This window comes from Lycium barbarum, chromosome 7, assembly GCF_019175385.1.
Source record: "Lycium barbarum isolate Lr01 chromosome 7, ASM1917538v2, whole genome shotgun sequence".
NCBI classification, from domain to species: Eukaryota; Viridiplantae; Streptophyta; class Magnoliopsida; order Solanales; family Solanaceae; genus Lycium; species Lycium barbarum.
Window position 1 is genome coordinate 98,573,703 of NC_083343.1, and position 14,764 is coordinate 98,588,466.

The 14,764-nt window shown below is 38.8% G+C and overlaps 1 long non-coding RNA gene across 1 annotated transcript; it reads left to right on the forward strand.

The window, feature by feature from the left end:
* The first annotated feature begins 9,207 nt into the window (after positions 1 to 9,207).
* LOC132603620 (uncharacterized) lies at positions 9,208 to 14,139 on the forward strand. Its single transcript, XR_009568439.1, has 2 exons — positions 9,208 to 9,630; positions 13,364 to 14,139. It is a non-coding gene; the product is annotated as an uncharacterized LOC132603620 (long non-coding RNA).
* The last annotated feature ends 625 nt before the right edge of the window (positions 14,140 to 14,764 follow it).

The window sequence follows — 14,764 nt, forward strand, 5'->3', positions numbered from 1 at the left end:
TGTAGTCAGTGCATAAAGTTACAGTCGGGCCCGTGTCGCCAAGGTTCGGATGCTTGTTATGTTTGTGTACAGACTGGGCACATGATGAGTGATTGTCCCTCGAGGTACGGTAAAGGTGGGGTTCAGCCCAAAGGATCAGCAGCTGGTTCTTCTTCGTTTGTGCGCTCGATAGGGCAGACTCCCCATATTCCAGTAGGCTGTGGTAGGGGCAGAGGGGGAGCATCCAGTTTAGGTGGCACCCAGCCTCGTATTTATGCTCTAGCCGGACGTCAGGATCTTGAGTCCTCCCCGGATGTAGTCACAAGTATACTATCTATATTCTCTCATGAGGTTTATGCATTGATTGATCTAGGTTCTACGCTGTCTTACATTACTCCTTATATTGTTGGCCACATTAGGGTGAAACCCGAACCAATCGAACCTTTTGAGGTATCTACTCCGGTTGGTGATCCCGTAATGGCTAGGCAAGTATACATGAATTGTGTGGTGGTGGTATGTGTCAGACTATTGCTGATTTAATTGAGCTAGAAATGCTAGAATTTGATGTGAATACAGGCATGGATTGGTTGGCTTCTTGTTATGCTAATGTGGATTGTAGAACAAAAATAGTTTGATTCCAATTCCCGGGAGAACCCGTGCTTGAATGGAAAGGTAATACAGCATCTCCAAGAGGTAGGTTTATTTCCTACCTCAAGGCGAGGAAGATGATCGCCAAAGGCTATATTTATAATTTAGTCCGAGTTCATGACACTGAAGCAAAGCCACCGACTTTTCAATCCGTCTCGGTAGTGAATGAATTTCCGGATGTATTTCCCGATGAACTTCCAGGCCTTCCTCCGGAAAGAGAGATTGACTTTTCTATTGATGTGTTACCGGACACTAAACCAATCTCTATTCCTCCTTACCGAATGGCTCCTGTAGAGTTGAAAGAGCTAAAGTCGAAAGTGAAAGATTTGCTCGAGAAGGGATTCACTAGGCCCAGCTCATCACCGTGGGGAGCACCTGTCCTATTTGTGAGGAAGAAATATGGTTCCCTACGAATGTGCATTGACTCTAGGCAATTAAAGAAGGTGGCGATAAAGAATAAATATCCGCTTCCAAGAATTGTTGATTTGTTTGACCAATTACAGGGTGCTAAATGGTTTTCCAAAATTGATCTAAGATCGAGGTATTACCAAGTGAGAGTTAGAGAAGAAGATATTCCCAAAACAGCTTTCAGAACAAGATATGGTCACTATAAATTCCGAGTAATGTCATTTGGGTTGACTAATGCTTCGACGGCGTTTATGAATTTGATGAACAATGTATTCAAGACTCTTTTAGATCTGTTTGTGATTGTGTTCATCGATGATATTCTACTATACTCTCGGACAGAAGCGGAGCAAGTAGACCATTTGCATATTTTCCTTGGAATTCTTCGGACTCATGAGTTGTATGCTAAGTATTCGAAATGCGAGTTTTAGTTAAATTTTGTGACTTTCCTGGGCCACATTATTTCAGCAGACGGCATTCGAGCAAATGTTTAGAAAATTGAGGCTATGAAGACTTGGCCAAGGTCTACAACGCCTACAGAAGTCCGTAGTTTTCTGGGATTGGCAGGTTACTATAGAAGATTTGTGGAAGGGTTTTCCTTTATTTCAGCACCATTGACGAAGTTAACTCAGAAATCGGCAAAATTTCAATGGAATGATGCTTGTGAATGCAGTTTCCAGGAATTGAAGGATAGATTAACTTCAGCCCCAGTCCTGACACTCCCAGAAGGGCCAGATGGTTATATTGTGTATTGTGATGCCTCTGGTGTTGGGTTAGGTTGTGTGTTGATGCAGCACGGTAAATTCATTCCCTATGCTTCAAGGCAGCTGCAGAAACATGAAAAGAACTATCTGACCCATGATCTTGAATTGGTTGCGGTCATTCATGCGCTAAAGATGTGGAGACACTATTTGTATGGCGTTCATGTTGATATTTATACAGATCACAAGAGTCTCCAATATATTTTCAAACAGAAGGAGTTGAATCTTAAGCAGAGGCGGTGGTTAGAATTATTAAAGGATTATGATGTGAGTATATTATATATCATCTTGGAAATGCGAATGTGGTAGAAGATGCACTTATCCGCAAATCAATGGGAAGTCTATGTGAGGTCCCTTTGGAGAATAAAGAGTTAATTCGTGAGTTCCACCAGCTAGCTAGCCTCGGAGTTCGTCTAATTGATTCAGGCGATGCAAGAATTGGCATTCACAACCCAGCTGTTTCATCCTTAGATATGGAGGCGAGGGAGCGCCAATATGAGATCCCCAGTTGAGTCATTATAGAGATGCATTTTCAGAGAAAGAAAAGTCACCATTTGAAGTTTCTGTGGATGGAGTTCTTAGGTACCGACACAGGCTATGTGTTTCAAATGTTGCAGGACTACATCGTCGGATTCTAGAAGAAGCTCATTATTCTCGGTATTCCATTCACCCAGGAGTGACAAAGATGTATGACGATCTCAAGTTAATGTATTGGTCGGATGGAATGAAGAAAGACATAGCGAAATTTATAGCTCAATGTCCAAATTGCCAACAAGTGAAAATTGAGCATCAAAAGCCAGGAGGATTATTACAAGCAATGGAAATTCCAGCCTGGAAATGGGAAGTGATTAACATGGATTTTATTGTAGTTTTTCCTCGTTCCCGGCGAAAATATGACTCCATATGGGTAATCGTGGACAGACTCACGAAATCGGCTCACTTTCTTCCAGTCAGAACCACATATTCGGCAGAAGATTATGCAAGGTTGTATCTTAAAGAGATTGTATGACTTCATGATGTCCCGAAAACTATTATCATAGATAGAGGAGCACAATTTACAGCTAAATTCGGGAAGTCCTTTCAAGAAGGTTTGGGTACTCAGGTAAGGCTTAGCACAGCGTTTCATCCACAAATTGATGGGCAAGCTGAGCGTACCATTCAGACCTTGAAAGACATGTTACGGGCATGTGTGCTAGATTTCGGTCGTAGCTGGGATGATCACAGCTTCTTATTGAGTTCGCATACAACAATAACTATCATTCCAGTATTCAGATGGCCCCATATGAAGCTCTATATGGAAGAAAGTGTAGATCCCTAATTGGGTGGTTTGAAGTTGGAGAAGTACAACTAATAGGTGCGGAGTTGGTCCGACAAGCGGTGGAAAAGGTCAAGGTTATCCGAGATCAATTAGTGACAGCCCAAAGTCGCCAGAAATCTTATACGGACAACAGTCGGTGAGACTTAGAATTCCAAATTGATGATTGGGTATTCCTGAAGATATCACCGATGAAAGGTGTGATGATATTTGGTAAGAAGGGAAAATTAAGTCCTCGATACATTGGACCTTACAAGATTGTCCGCAAGATAGTCCAAGTAGCTTATGAACTGGACTTACCCCCAGAACTTGAATTAGTCCATCCAGTTTTCCATGTATCAATCCTCTGTAAGTGTGTCGGAGACCCTACTAGAATCGTGTCGGTAGATGATGTTCAAGTTACAGAAAGATTGACTTATGAAGAGGTGTCAATTTCCATACTAGATAAGCAAGTGCGGAAACTTAGAAATAAAGAGGTGGCTTCGGTCAAAGTCTTGTGGTGAAACAATAACCGAGAAGAAATGACTTGGGAAGCAGAAGAAAACATTAAGTCCAAGTACCCACACTTATTTCAACCCTAGGAAGAGATTCAAGATAAGACATCAGTATTATGAGGTATGTAATAATTTCTTTTAGTGCTTTGGGGTCGCGTGTGACAAAATTTTCTTGCCATTGTGTTGTAGCCCTGTGAGGCATTGTATTATGGGTTGTTGTGACAGGATGGTAGTTACATATTATAGGGGAAACCCTGGCAAAATTTCTGTAGAATTCCCGAGAACTTAACATTCGAGGACGAATGTTTTTAGGAAGAGTGTTACACCTCGAAAAATTTCATGTCATTATGTGGTGGATAGAGTAACGCAGGGTGAGATGAATAAGATATCCCTACAAGTAAGAAAGGTTACTTAACGGTTCTAATTAAGATTCCAAAGACGTTTGAAGCAAGAGAAAGAAAGTTCGTTGAAGAATGTTAAGTATAAGTCGTGTTTTGAAAGGGGTTGCAGGTACCGAGCTAATGTTGATCTAATGATGTCTTGAGGAAAAGTTATAACGCTCCTTATATTGTTAATGAAGTGCTAAGAAGGTTCCATAAGGATTGGAGATCAAATGAAATGACGAAAATAATTTCAGAAAAGTGGAGTTACACAACCACTTATACGGTCCGTATAAGGGTTCGTATAACCCAACAGAAAAGATGTTTTCCCTGATGGTGAAATACGGACACTTATACGGACCATATAATGTTATACGGACCGTATAAGGGTCCGTATAAGTCCCGACGGGCTGAATAATTTCCAAGTATAAATACATGTTCCCACTTCTAATTTTTCATTCTTCCCACTTCTCCACTTCTCTCAAGACCTCTAGAAGGTTCGAAATATTTCACTAGTATAAATCCAAGGCAACTCAAGGATCAACATCATTAATCCAAGGAAATCAAGTGCAAGGAAGCTCATTGGGGTTGCTAGAAGTAAAGAATTTCTTTTGAAGAGGAATTAGGGTTTTCTTCAAGGGAAGCGTTTCTATCCAAAACTCATTCCTACACAATCAAAGGTGAGTTTTATGATCATTTCATGTTATTTAGAATATTGAAGGGTTGAAAGACTTAGATTATGGAAGAACGTAGAATATGGAGCTCAAATGTGAAATAATGGTGTTCTTGGATAATAGTTGACATGAACCCTAATTCTTGAGATGTTATGATTATAATCTTGTTATAAATGGTATTAAGAATATTGGAGAAGCATTATATGAGGATGAATGTGGTGTTGTATTATGGCCATGGTTATGGATGACCTTGAGAGGAATTGTGGGAATTGGATAATGCCGAACTTAACAAAGTTTATTGATTACGATATTGTGGGTGTGTTGTTGAGGTTTGAGAGTTGTTTCATTATATGGAGAAAGTTGTAGGAACAAAGGAAGTGCTGCCCAGTTTTCATTAGCTTTAGCTTTAGTTTGAGCTTAAGTATGTTTCCGATCATCTAATTCGAGTACGAATTCTCTTGAATGTAGAATCGTGAACATTGGAGGAAAGCGCTTAAATTGATAAAGTTAGAGCGATATCAAGGTATGTAAGGCTAGTTCCTTATTTTTCTAAGGCATGATCCTTACAATATGACTTCCTTATTTCTCCCTGATTTTCTTATATTTCGGAAACTATGAGCCTATGTTTATAAAAACTTCTCATGATATAAAGATAAGATATATGTTACGAATATGATAATAATGATGATGAGTCTAATCCTAGATATTCCAAAGCTTATGTTATGATAGTTCTTGTGAAGATAATGATTCCTTGATGCTATTCATTGTTGCTAAACTCACCTTATAATGCTAGTTCCTTCAAGGTGAGGCATGATGATCATGACTACTCCATAATAGAATCAGGGGTCCTCTACCTTACGTCACCCCGATAGAGTTGTAGTATTTAATTGATTTCTAATGCATGCTTTATGATAAATACATGATGGTGAGATTACACCGAGCCTAGATGGCCGAGCATAAAACCGCTAAGGCGGGCGGCTTATGATTACACCGAGCGTAGAGGGCCGGGCATGACACCGCGAAGGCAAGCAACTTATGATTGCACTGTGCCTAAAGGGCCGGGCATGACACCACTAGTGGGCGGCGTGTGATAGTTACCCGGACGCGAGTTAACGATGATGGTATGTTTGATATGCATAACATGTGTGTTCTTTTAAAAGCTAAGCAGGTTATGTCTTCGCCTCATGTTTCATCATTCCTTTATTATGCTTGTAATATTCTTGCCTTACATACTCAGTACACTTGTCGTACTGACGTCCTTTCTTTTTGGACGCTGTGTTCATGCCCACAAGTAGACAGGGAGACGGTGCAGACCCGTAGGAGCTTGATAACGTCTAATTCCACTGCTCAAAGAGGAAGTGTACACGGTCGCCGCAATGTAATTTACCCAACTATGAGTCGGGGTCGATCCCACGGGGAACAATATACTATGCGATTTAAACAAGTATGGAATTATCGCTTCCAAAGCCAAGCCAAACACTTGATAATATATTGGTTTTTGATTTAAAAACTAACAAAGCTAAAACTAATCTAGAAAGCAAGTAAAATGATCAATGGCCACAAGAATGGATACAAAGGAAACTACGCTCAAGTAACGATCCAATGTATTTCATGATTTACAAATAATGGTGAGTTTATATTACTTAGCCTCGGATAATGACTCTAAATTAGCTTCTTCTGAAGACTAACTAGACTACCTAATTCAATATCCCTAAAGCAATTAGGAGCATTAAGAACACCCGAATATGGCTACAAGTGGTGTCCCCTATCCCTAGGTCAATTTCCATTAGATGAGGGTTAACGCCCCAAATTCTTGTTAATTATTCTTTCCCAATCTCGAGTTTGCCTCATCCAAGTTTAAACCGAAATAAATGGGCGAGTCCTAGGGTTTGCAATTCCCTTAAGAAAAATTAAAGAACAAGAATAATTAAAACAACATTAACTAACTTCTATTAATTATAAAATCAATCAACACATAAGCAAAACAAGAGATTCAATCCAAACTTAAACAATGTATACTTTCATAAACAAGGTTCAAGTATTGAAATGAAATACTACACACATAAATATTCAATAAATAGCAAGAGATGAAGAAATGGGTAAAGAATTTCTCATTGGGTGCCTCCAAATCTTCTCTTCCAAAGTGTGAGGATGAAACCCTAGCTCTCCAAAGCTCTTCAAGACTTGTGTTGAAATGCCAAAGATGAAAAATAATGTCTTCAAGCTTGCTTTTGTAGTCCCAAAATTTCCCACTCAAAATTAGACCAAAACCCCTGATTTTCATTTTTTGTAAATCTGACTCGATTTTGCTGACAGTTTTGCAAAACTGTCCAGTTTTAACAGTTTTACAAAACTTTCCAATTTGACCTCTTTTTGACTTTATTTGCACTTGGTTTTTTCCGATCACTTCTAAATCACATAAAATATATAAAATAGATGTAAACAATATTAAATGCACTATTTTCTCAATCAAACATAGCAAAAATATAAGATTAAAGAAGAGATAAGTTGGTAAAATACCAACTTATCAAAGCTTATCAGCGAATTCACAGGAGCACTCCACTACTCCAGAGGTGCAACTTATGGTCATATTCTTTTGTGTATATATATTTGGGCACGACGGGGTCCTGTTCCATCATTATGTCTCAGTACTCTAGTAGAGGCTCGTAGATACGTCTGTGTGGGTAGCAGTCGCCCCTTGGATACATTAGTGTATATTTGTGTATATCATTTTTGCAGCCGAGAGGGCTTATGTATATTTACATAGTATCTTGGAGATTATGTATGTTCAGGTTGGGTATGATGATTAGCATAACGAGTGGTGCTCGGTAGTCAGCTCCGGGTACTCGTCATGGCCCCCTAGTCGGGTCGTGACACTAAGACTCTTTAACTCAGGATAATTCTTGAAGCCGTAAGACTCTTTAACTCAGGATAATTCTTGAAGCCGTATGGACCTCTGCATATGTAGCATTCCTACTTCTCGGCATGTGCCTTCTTCTCGGCGTACCCTGGCGGTCAATCGACTTCTTACTATCTAACTTGTTGGTATCTTGAGTCTTGGGGTGTCGTTGATGTATCTTTTTGCTTTAGCCACAGTCTCCCCCACCTTTAGCTCTGCCACTCTTTGACTCATTGCCTTCGTCATATTTGTCATGCAAATCCACGAAAGATTCGACTTCCACTATGGCTTGCCTTGTATATGTGACTTGGCGATGTTGCAACTCCTGCTTAGCTCAGTTCTGTAATCCGTCCATGAAGTGAAAAAATAAGTCATGGCTGGTAGGGTTGGGAATTCAAAGCATAAGCATGGTGACCTCCTTAACATAGTTGTGTATGCTTCGTGTCTGCTTCAACTTTCTAAGTTTGTGTCTTGTACGACCTCGTACAAGACATTATTTGGGCTTGGGAGCCTCGATCTTAGCCTCCCTCGTCACAACAATATTGCTGGTTGCCTCGGCTACACCAGCATCGACCTGCTCCTCGAATGCCTCTATTTTTGCCTCTATGGCAGACATCAATGGTACTCAAAACCTCTATGAGCCTGCAATCCAAGGCAGTAACATTTCTCCTTACTTCAAACTTTGCCTGCTTGTGTCCCTCCAAGTCATTCTGGACGCTCTCAATCTCTTCAAGAGTGTGCCCTTCAAGAACGCTTAGGGTGCCTCTACCTTTCCTAAGCGTTGGCTAAAGATCTTGACAACATCCATCCTCATATTAACCTTTATAACCCACTCTCTATCGAGCGAGACGTCCTCAGGAAAGACCTCCACATCATCCTCGCTCACCCCAGTGGAAGATGTTCCTTGAGATGTAAGCCCTTTGTTTGACAAAACCTCGATGTTGTCTGAGGCATCCTTCTTTTTGTTATGACCCTTCTTGCTAGCGACATCTTGTGACATTGGCTTTGGTTTTAGTAGCGTTGATTTCTATGTCGTTTTTTCATTCCCTTAGTTGCAACCTTCGCTCTAATACCACGTGGTCACACCCTTAGTCTTAAACTAAGCGCACGTGCAATACTTGACAACTTGGTCACGATCTTGTTATGCCAAGTCAACCTAGATTACTATACACTAAAGATTGCTAAGCCTAAATTACTACACTCAAGATCGCTAAGCCTAGATTACTATACTTAAGATCGCTAAGGAAATGATAGATAAAGAATACAAGAGAAATTTGCTAAAAGAAGCTTTTGTATTAGAGAGAGCTTGATTGATTTTGCTTGGCGCATTTACAAATGAACGGCCCCCTATTTATACTAGTCATCTAGGGGAGAATGAGTAAATAATAATTGTTACAAAAGTCTCATATTTACAAGATATAAAGGACTCTATAGAATTCTCTACAAGGCTAGAAAAGTCAAGGATTTTCTTAGCAAATTCATTGGGTTCTAATGTCTTTAACAGAAAATCCTCATATTTCTCTGGAATTTACCATAATTGCTAGTCTTTCTCTTATGTAAGCATCTCAGATGATAAAAATGGCACCTAGGTGGCATGATGATATTGCGGTCACCACAATAGTACTCCGTCCGTTTCAATTTTATTTGTCTTACTTTTCTTTTTAGTCTGTTTCTGTTTTAAAAAATTGTCTCTTTCCTTTTTAGGCAATTCATTAATTTTAATTTTACACATGACATGTTCAAGACGACAAGCTTAAATGACATTTTGATACATTATACGTATCTTTAATTTAACACTACAAGATTCATAAGTCTTCTTTTACTTTCTTAAACTTTGTGTCAAATCAAAATCAGACTTAACATTAACCCAACACTAAAAGGTCCAAACTCTTGTGTCATCTCTGGAGAAAGCATGTGACCCTCGTACTCTATGCGGGCATCTCTCCTAGACACAGAGACAAAGTGACCTCTCGATTATCATATTACCCCTCAAAACACATACACTAATTCATTCGTTTTGCTCGGAAAAGGACCTCCGATCGGTGAAGGACATACTTTTTCTTTTGGCGTTCATTGTAAGCTCTTCTTCCCTTTCTCATTTCAATTCTCTCACCTACTTGCATGTCTGATTGTTTTCTTTAAGCTACATGTATGCCTTCCCTTTTATTCGATTAGCTATACCCTTTTGCAGATCTGTTGTATTCCCATCTATTTGTCCAATTCATTGGTTTATTTCGTCTCTCTTAGATGATTAAATTTGAGTTGTAATTGTCTATTCCCTGTCCTTAGAAAAATATGTGATCTTTTTTATCTTATTCGATTGAATAACAGGTGACTACCGTAAAATTGAGATCCATATATACCTTAGGTCGATTTGGAATAAAGGATTTTAATTAGAGTTACGAGGTACCTGTTGCTGGTGGGAGGTCAGATATCCCATCAAATTAGTCAGGGTGCGCGCAAGCTATAGAGTTTAATTTTTGGACTCTTAAGTCGTAATGCAACTATGTAAATCTAGTTTGGGATTTAGGCGCAATGAATAGTGAGTATGAAGATGTTTGCATTACTACAAACTCTTAAGTAGTTTGGGATTGAGGCATACTGACTATTGAGCTGGAAATGTTGAGGCGCTCTGTGAATTAAACACACTTATGTGCTGTTGATCAGGGATTTATGGTATTTACTTTTTGAAGAATGGGAATATCGGGCTTAATTGCAATTATGGATAAAGAGGTTGGCCTAATAATTCCAGAGGTTTGATACAATCAACCTTAAGAAAAGGTGAATAATAGAGTTGCGTTCACAATAATACAGGATTCTTTCACAGGATGGTCAATGCTCGTAGGAGATATAACTGTATTGAGAAAATACAAATAGATGAATGAGAATATATTGGGGCTGAGGAAATTAAGGAAGGAGTAGTACAATTTACTAGCATTTGTACTTGGATAGGGGGAATTGGAGACCAATATTGGATGCAATCTTATTTAGGTGCATCACCATGATGGGAAAAGATACATTGGGGAGACCTTTAAAGGAAGGAGAGGTAGAAAAGGCAGATCAGATGGATTCACTATGACGTTCTCACTATTACTAGGTAATTGTTAGTAACACGGAATGGAATGTTTAGACCACTTCTACCACACATGGACTTTTGAAAAGCATTTCAACTCTTCTTTCATCGTGCTCATCCCTAGAAGAATGAAGGTAAGAATATGAAAGAATTCAAATCCATTAGCCTTGTAGGGAGTGTATAACATAATATACAACGTTCTAGCTGGTAGGATGAAACTGTTGATGGATAATCTTATCTCAACATCTTAGAATGTCTTTGTTGGATGAAGACAAATTCATTATGCATCCCTTATAGCAAATGAGATGATTGATTCGAGATTGAGATCTAAGGAACCAAGATTACTGTACAACTTAGACATGAGAAGGCATATAATCATGTAAACTAGAACTTCTCGTTGTGTCTTCTTCAGTGCCGACTGATGCTCTTTTATGAACATCTCTAGGTTTTGTTTGGGGCTATTGTTTTTCTTTCTGTATGTTTTGTAATGTTTTCCTTGGCGTAACTGGTAAAGTTGCTGCCATGTGACCAGGAGGTCACGGGTTCGAGCCGTGGAAATAGCCTCTTGCAGAAATGCAAGGTAAGGCTGCGTACAATAGACCCTTGTAGTCCGGCCCTTCCCCGGACCCCGCGCATAGCGGGAGCTTAGTGCACCGGGCTGCCCCCCTTGTAATGCTTTCCTTATTAATTGCCATGTTTCTTTTCACTGCAATGCTTTCTTTTCCATAACTGTTTGATTTGCTGCACTTGAGACGAGGGTCTTCCGAAAACAGCCTCTCTACCTCTCGAGGTAGGGGTAAGGTCTGCGTATGCTCTACCCTCCCCAGACCCCCTTAGTGGGATTACACTTGGTTATGTTGTTTTTGTTGTTTGTTTAATAGTAATAACATCAGTTTATTAAATGTTTTTAGTAGTATTTATATAAACACTTGTTTTAGTTTGTTTAAGAGTAAAAATCTGTTTGTTTAAATACTATTTTAATAGTTTAAATAAATACTTTCTCAGTTGGTTCAATAGTACAAAATCAGTTTTTTAAATACTTTTTTTAATAGTATCTAAATAAATAATTTTTTCAGTTTGTTTAATTGTAAAAAATCAGTTTATTCAATACAATAGTATTTTTATTTCTCGTCTTTTTTGTTGGTATTTGTTTCGGTTTCAAATTGAGTTTTGAGGCGCCAAACAATTTGGTTTTGGTTTTGTCCTATAGAGGATATTAGCTGCTTGTTAAATTGAAAGATTTGCTAATAGATATGATATTTGTGGAGTTTTTGTTGAGTTAGTATTTTATTTATTTGTGCTTTGTTCATCTTGACATTCTTTTGAAATTGCCGTTCACTTCAATGAAGTGAGCGCTTCGTTTCTCGCTTCTCGGCTTAAAGCAATCCTTGTCACTTTTTTTGATTCTCACTTTCACAAACATTGGGGCAAGGAGAGATTAGGATTTGGAAGGATGTATGGGCGTGAGAAGTACCCATAAAGGATGCATACCCATTTGGGTTGGTCAACAAAAAAAGATGTTTTAGTAGCTGATTATTTGAGGTGAGACTGTCAAGGGAGTACATGGGATATAAGCTCTAGAAGAGCCATTCAAGATTGGGAAGAAGATGTAATTGAGGAACTTTTTAGAAAATATATAGTTATCCAATCGGGGATGAGGGAGGAGATAAAACTGATGTGGAGGGGGGTGGGCGCTAAATCCTTTATAGTTAAATCCTATTACTGTGAGTTGTCGAAAAGGAGAGATAAGAGGGATGTGTGGAAAAAGGTTTGGGACACCAAATCTCCAAAGGAAGTAGCTTTCTTTGTTTGGTATGCAAAGCGAGATGCTATTTTAAACGCGATTAGTTTAAGAAATAGGAGGAGGATAGTTGTGAGCTGGTTTGCATAGGCAAATTATTTGGAGACGATATTAATCAGCTCTTGTTGCATATCATGTTGTCCCTATGACTATCTGTTTCATTCTCGTTGTTTAATATCTCTTGGGTGCTACCAAGGACAGTGGAGGAAACAATTGCGAGTTGGAGATTGGAGAGGATTGGCAATGAAACGAAGGCAAGATGCAAGACGACACCGCTCTGTCTCTTTTGGAGTATATGGTGAGCGGAATAGAATAATGTTTCGTAGTAGTGAAAATGTTGTACAGAGCATTAAAAGAACTTTTTTTCACTTGGAGCTTTGGTGTGACGAGAAAATACTATGTTGTATTTTTTTTTTTTGATAACCGTGGTCCGGGCTAGTTTGCGAACACCTCAACTAATTTCACGGGGTACCTGCTATCTCCCACCAGCACATGTATTGGATAACTCTGTCCTCCAAAATATGAATAGATGTGAAGAAGTCACCTAATAATTTTTGCCTCTGCTAGAATTTGAACTTGGCGTGGAGACAATGTAGGACTTAAGCGGAGTGACACCATGTTGTATTGATAGTTGGTCCAATTTGGTGGAAGATAATGTATGACTCAAGCTTATTTCTCGACACCTATTTGGTGTTTATTACTGCAACTTTTTGACTTGTCCAAAAAAAAAAAAAAAAGTTGCAGTCATGGTAACATTCCACATGCATAGCCTAAATGCATTAGCACTATTTTTTCAAAAGAGCCTTAAAGTGTTGCCTGCTGTAGTATAAAACTATCTCCGCAACACATTATGCGTTTAAAGAAAAGTGTGCAATCCGTTAATTGCAGCCTCTTTTGTAGCACTCTTAATGCTTACTATATTGAATTTAAGTAGGGTGGAGAAATTGTGTCCAGTTGCAAAAGATTCAGTGAATAAGCTATGGTCCTTGAAGTTAATATATCTTCACCTCATAGGAGGTCACAGTCGCAGACTGCATTTTCAACTTCATCATCATTTAAAAGACAACAACGAGGTGATGAATTTGGGAGCTGTTCGACTCTACTTCAGCGTCACCGCTTCCTGCTAACTGCACTTGTCCTCCTAGCATTTCTCTGCACTATCTATCTCTACTTTGCAGTCACATTTTCCGGTGACTCATGTTCTGGCTTGAAAGGGACTGAAAAAGCAGCATGCTATGTGGAGCATGGAAAAGCATCAATCGCCAAAGGAAAACTCAAGTTCTTCTAGCACATTGATGGTTTTCTAGCTGAAATAGTGTTTTGCTGAATGATTGCTCCTTTCCTTATGAGGGGCATACCATGTTGCTCAGTGTAACTATTCCTCACATGTTCTTTCAGACTTGTGTGCAATAGTTCGTTTATATATATCAAATTGCACAAAATTTGGTCCAGGATACTATTTGACATCGGTGAGGAGTTCTCTGTTGCTAAAGGAATCGATCGTGGATGTTAGAGCCCGTTATTTGAGTGGCATTTTCTTGTGGTATATGGATGTAAACGATGATGATGAATCAACTAGGAACGTAGCATTATAATATGCAAACGTAAAGATAGTTTGGCCATACCGAAGGCCTTTCAAATCCATTTTTAGGTTTCAGTTTTCTTTTGACATTTATTCTTTTGGGTGAAAATATATTCATAGTTTAAATATCTTTTACTTTATTTATATAGTTTAATTGATTCCACCAGACTACTTACCTTATAGAGCTTTTACATCTTAGAGTTATAAAACTTTAACCCTTTGTTGATGCGTTTGTTGTTTTTGCTCTTGGAGGAAAAACCGCAAAAATGGAAAAAAGAAAGAAAAAAAGTTAATCATCACTACAGGCAATAGTGACAGTTTCATAATAAAAAAACTGTTTGATGTAACATGCCAAATATTGCATTTCCTGACATCATAGCCCTTGAAAAAACAATACGTATTTACACCAAACCATCAACATAAAGAAGCAACAACTCGATCATGTATTTTCTGTGTTAGTATTTGACATTAAGGGTGTGTTTGGTATGGAGGAAAATGTGTTCTTGGAAAATAAATGAATTTTTACTTATTTTCTCATATTCGTTTGGGTAGTGAAAAAAAATAAGTAAATTTCTTACTTATTTTCTCATGTTCGTTTGGTTGGTAGAAAACATTTTTCGAAAAATACTCAACCAAGTCCCACCAACTCCACCCCATACCACGCCAACCCCCACACCCATCCCCCCCACCCTCCCCCAACTAATTTTTTTTCTAGATTTTCTACACCCCCCCCCCCCCCCCCCCCCCGCGGAC